At 37.2% G+C, this 6098-nt stretch overlaps 1 pseudogene; it reads right to left on the bottom strand.

The window, feature by feature from the left end:
• Positions 1-256: 256 nt before the first annotated feature.
• On the bottom strand, positions 257-3390 carry LOC149259308 (uncharacterized; annotated as a pseudogene).
• Positions 3391-6098: the final 2708 nt, after the last annotated feature.

Below are 6098 nucleotides of genomic sequence, written 5' to 3'. Positions count from 1 at the left end.
ATATTAGTGCTGCTATGGAGAAACTGAAATTCTAGTTGTGAGTTGTTACCAAATCTGGACCGCTGATCTCCTGGTGTCTTTGCTAGTACCCAATGGGCTTTTTCTTTGCCTGCAACGTTGCTCTTGGTGTTTCAAGGCAGAGCGAATGCCTCTGTGCAAGGAACTGATGAAATGCTTCCGTTGGATAGATGTAAATTCTGTTTGGAACAATCTAATAAAACCAATATAAGATAGAGATCCCGTACTGCTCTACAAATCAAATTCTCCGACAGTCCAGGAAGGAAAAGGGCATCACTGATATTGTTGATAAAATTAACCTCAATGTCACATGCCACATGTATTTACTATTGTCATTAAATGAACTTGTGCTAGTGTGTGAGGAAGAGGAAGTGTATGTAGACTTGGATCTAAACGGACTGGAATTCCTCTTGAGATGGGGGAGACAAAGTGGTAGCTGCTGCTTTCCTAATTTCTTCATCTAAGCAGAGTCTCCACAACTTCCCTCATGGAAGGCCTATTGATAGGCAGAGTGCTAGTGCATCTCAGAGGCAACCTTAACACATGCATCATTTCTTCCATATGTGAACTCGCTACTCGTGAATCCAGGACGTTATTAATAGCCATGTGAATCTGCTTCTGAGTCCACCTAACAATGTCCGAGTCATCTCCAAACCCTATATCAATGGGTTTCCTACCAGTCACAAGCTCTAGCAGGACCACGCTAGAGCTGTATATGTCACTTTTCTCATTCACCTTGCAGCTGTAAGCATACTCCGCACACGTCCATCAATTAGATCATTTCAGCTAGAACTGTTTATTTTCTGTTGGCTGACACATTGGGTTAATACAAACATATAATCAGAAACATTAACTGTTCGACTGTATAAAATTCTTACCTGGGGCAATATATCCATATGAGCCAGCAACCATTGACATTACATTCTCCTGACCCAGCTTCTCTACAGTTCTAGCTAAACCAAAATCAGCAATATGGGCCTCTAATTCAGAATCCAGCAATATATTATATGATTTGATATCCCTATGTATTATTGGAGGGGAACAACCATGATGCAAGTAGGACACTCCCTTAGCAGCACCAAGAGCAATCTTAAATCGAGTAGGCCAATCCAATGTTTTCCCTTGAGAAGTATGAAGGCATTCATACAGGCTACCATTTGGCATGTGTTCATACTCTAACAGATAGAATCTGAACTAGATATGTAGCAAAGCAGTTTAACAATGTTGGCATGCCTAATTTTCCCTAGAGTCTCCACTTCTGCTCGAAATTCCATGTCTTGGTTCTTGCTGTTCCAGATCCTTTTCACAGCAACAATATTATCATTTTCCAGTTTTGCCTTGTACATCTTGCTTGCACCTCCACTTCCACTTCCGATAACATTATCTTCTGTCAATCTCTTCAAAATATCTGACTCGTCGAATTCCACCCTGTGAAAGGCTGTAAGATTCCATGACTCTCTGCTTGATTTGACTCGATCAAAATTCTTGCATTTCTTATAAAAGAAACATATACAAATCAAGGAGACTACTGCTATTGCAGTAATAACTGCAATCAATACCCTATATAGGTTGCTTTCAGATTTGTCTTTCTGTTGGAAACATGAAGGTAGCTTTAATTGCCCACCTCCACAAAGGCCCGAATTGTCAAGAAAACTTTTATCGTAGGCCAGATTATTGTAATCAACAGGAACAGAACCAGACAAGTGGTTGCCGGACAAATTCAGAAAACTCAACTTGAGATGATCTAACTCGAGAAAATTTTCCCTGAAAGCAAGTTTTTTGAGAGGTCAAGGCTGTTAAGAACACGCAGCAACCCAAGAGATGCAGGAATTGATCCCGTGATGCGGTTGTTGGCAAGGTCAAGCTGTGAAAGATGTTTCTATGATATTATTGTCTCAGGAAGCTCCCCATACACCATATTGTGATCAAGAGAAAGTTTCAGCAGTGAGGATAATCTAGTGAGTTCCACTGGAATAGTCCCTGATATATTGTTGTGACTTGCCATAAAGCTGCTGAATTTACATAGTTGTCCAATGCCAGAGGGAATTGTTCCACTGAATTGATTGTTTGATATCTCCAACGCCCACAAATTGGCCGCTTTGGTGATTTGAGCAGGAATTTGGCCATGGAATGCATTGTTTGTTAATCTGAATTCTCTGAGGAGAGGAGAAATCCATAAACCCAGAGTAACTTCACCACTTAGCTGGTTATCGTGGACTTCGACAGTAGTTAGACTAGGGCAATTTCGAAGAAATTCAGACAGGCTGCCACTAAACTTATTCTTAAAAACAATGAAAGCTCTCAGTACTCCACCATTGCAGACATCCTGTGGAAGAGGACCCGAGAGTTCCTTCGTTGATACATCAAACTCAACAAGTTTAGAACCCATCCCAATTCCCAGGGGAACTTGTCCTCTAAGCTTATTGCTAAAAAGCTTGAGATGGACTAAATTAGTAAGCTTATCAAGCTCACAGGGTATAGACCCGGAGAGCTGGCGATTCAAATTCACAAGACTCTTAAGATTAAAGATATTGTCTGGAATTGGTCCATATAAATTGTTGTCATATAGAAGCAAATCTGTCATGTTTGAAAGGACCATCAATTTGTTGGGGATCCTGCCCGTCAATTGATTCTTTGAGAGGTCCAAGAGCACCATACCTGCTATATTCCCTAATGACTCTGGAATTTCTCCCACTAAATTACAACTCCTCATCCCCAACTGCTGTAGCCTTGTCATTTCCCCGAGCTCATGTGGGATCACCCCTTGAGACAGAGGGTTGTTGGGCAGTGTTAAGTTTTTCAACGAAGAGAGATTTCCAAGGAAGAAAGGAACAGTACTATTCAACAGATTAGAGTGCAAGAACAACACCTCAAGCTTAGGCAACCTTCCAAATCCAGCAGGGATATCCCCACAGAAATTGTTGGCTGAAAGGTCCAATAGCACCAGCTCCTCCAGTTTATATATCTCATCCGACAAGAACCCAACAAACATGTTCTTAGACAAATTCAAGTTTCGAAGATGGGTGCAATTTACAGCCCAGAAGGAAAATCCCCACCAAAATATGTTGAGTACAAGTTCAAGTCCCTCAGATTACTTAATTGACCGATACTGGAAGGAATTGTCCCACTGATATTCAAGTTTTGAAGGTCCATACCCACAACAGACTTGTTGTTTCCATCACAGGTGACTCCAGTCCAGTTACAATAGTTGTCACTAGTTGTCCAATCGCTAAGTGCCCCACTAGTATTCCAACTCGCCTTGAATTGCAATAGCAATTGGCCTTCCTCTGGCATGCAATAACACTGCAAACAGAGCAACAATCTACGCAATAATACAAAGGCGTATGCATTTTCCATTTGGGTGCCAGCCATTTTTCTTGATCTTTTCTTGCAGATTCTCTCAGTTTTCTGTGGAGGCACCTTGTTGGCATATTCATCACAAGCGATTAATATATTTGCACAACCAATGCTCCATGGACTTGCGTCAGTAGGAGAACCTTCGTGGGTCAACAAGTCAATAAATATGGATATGGATTTTCGTGAAGTCAGAAAACCAGAGTGTCAGACGTGCCGCACGTAAGTTTGCTCGTTAACTTTATAGTTACATAATGTCAAACGTGGCCCCACATAAGTTTGCTCATTCACTTTATTGTCAAAGAAAATGGAAGCACTTTATTGTTCATGGTGATATTTAAACGTCGATTTTCCAGGGTACATGTTTGGATGTTTCGAGTAGTTGGGTCGATAGTTTGTTATTTTTTTAAATGTAAGTTTATTTTTTACACATGAGATGTATTTATTAGGATAAGATTATAAAGATTAATAAGGGTAGTATATAATTTTTTTGAGTGGGATTCTTTTAGTGAGTGTGCTATGGGAAGTCTCAATTTTTGTTAAGTTATAAATTTATGGCTAGTTATTGATATCGAAATTAATTTAGGGATTATAATAGTACTTAATTGGCTTTAAATTTGGATCTCATTCAAATAGATATTAAATTGTAGTCATATTTTTTTTCCAAAGGAGAAATATAAAATATAAAATTGTATTCTTTTGATCTCTTTGGGTTTTTTTTTATGAAGTCTCTTTGTTCATTTCTTGAAAATCTTTCTAAACCAACCTTCCATGGACTTGTATGGGTTAAGCATCATTTGTGGGTTAACAAGTCAATGATTATGGATTTTCAAAGTTAGAAAACATGTCAACAGGAAGTTAAAAATGTGAATAGGTTTTGGATTATGATAATCATTCTAAAAAGAAAAATGAGCATCTTAGTATTCATACTAAGGTAGGTTCAAGTTTTGAAGTGTGTATGAGAATGTGTTATGCACAAGTTTTGTTGTGTGTGTAATGTATTCCATTGCATATTGTTTTGCATCACATATTAAAAAAATTATATTACATCGTGAAATGTAACTAATCCTTTAATTGTAATGGATTAGTTGAAAAGAGCAACCATCTTTGTAACTAACCGACGTTTAATGAAGCAATTATGTTGATTAGGGTTGTAATGTATTGTAAAAGGATGTACGAGGAAAGGCTTAGCCACTTTTTGAATTTAGTGTTTTATTGTTTTAGTTTATGAACTTGTATTCTTGTTTTAGCATGTAGCTCTTGTTTAATATAAGGCCTCTGGCCCAATTTATGAATGCATATATTTGATGTATGAATGAATATAATGAATGGTAATGCTCACTCCCTAATCTTATGATGCTATGATAGGTTTTGTAATCTACTTGTTCTGAGATTGATTGTTGCAATAGATTATTAGTATATGTACAAGATATATGTATGCTAGCTACATACCCACATCTCACACATATACACTAGTATTTTATGACCTACTACGATAGATCATTATTAGTGTTATTAGTATACATACGAGGTATGTGTACTGACACTTCACATAAACTTACACTAGTATTCTATGGTCTACTATGATAGTTGAATTATAATACATAACTTAATGATTAAATCTCAATATTGATTAAAGTTAACTAATGTGACATTATGATTAGTCCTAAACTTGATTAGTGATTAATTAAATGATGAGCTCTTAATCGTGATTAATAATTAATGATATAGATCTTCTTGTAATTAAATTTACATTTAAATTAAATAGGATTCTTATGTAATCCATTGATTTACATTGAACAGTTGAATTAATGATTTGACCTTATCACTAATTTGTTATTACTTGAGCTAATGAATTGTTGTGCCTTGAGGGAAGAACCCAAGGTTCTTAGAGCATGAAGTCAATGAAGTAGGTGAGAGAGTTATGAGGATGGGCTTGAGAGATATTTGAGAGGGATTTCATGAGTGAGGTAGAAAAATCTTAAATGGGGTAGGTGAGACACTCAGTAGGGGGCGATAAGGAGAAGGATCCATCTCCGAGGATGAGGGTGTTTTTTATAGGGTTTTTGGTTTCTAGAGAGTGGAGGGGGTAAATGAAGATTATGGGGGAAACTTTTTAAGGAGATTTTGGAGTTGGAAGTAGATAAAATGGATCTAATAAGGTGGTTGAAAGTTGGTGATTAGACATCCACACACTATGGTTGCGATTTTGGACATGGGCTTGGAGGGCTAGGGAATTTATCGAAGTTTCATGTGCTAGGAAGCTAGATAGGTTGTTCCTAGTTGGCAGGTTGGCATGGTCTTGAGATGTCCACTACAAGAGGGAAACAACAACTAAAGATTTTCTTTTTATTTATAATTTTGTTTAAAATATGTTGTTGAATCAACATGAAAGGGATAATCTTGTTGTATATTTTATTTTTTTCTTTAATTATAAACGGAATATTTCTTTTTTTTACAAGTCTAATCCTCCAAATATGTAAGGGGTCTCAACAGTATCAAAACCAAATTGAAGTATCGACCCTAAAACCCACCAAGACCACCCTTAATCCTTACCTAAAAAAGGGTTAGTCAACTCCCAAGGTTTTAGAGGTAACGATGGTAATTATATAGGCAAAGAAACTTATAGCAGTTAAAACTTTTTATACCTCTCATAAACATACTAAGAACATTAGGTAGAAGTAAAAAGTCAAGAAAATTGACACAATAAGTAACAGATGAAAGTT

This window comes from Pinus tabuliformis, chromosome 6, assembly GCF_031772625.1.
Source record: "Pinus tabuliformis cultivar Carrire ecotype Pingquan chromosome 6, CPIR1, whole genome shotgun sequence".
Classification (NCBI taxonomy): domain Eukaryota; kingdom Viridiplantae; phylum Streptophyta; class Pinopsida; order Pinales; family Pinaceae; genus Pinus; species Pinus tabuliformis.
Note: the sequence above shows the minus strand (reverse complement) of the source record. Positions and strands in the feature narration are given on the sequence as shown.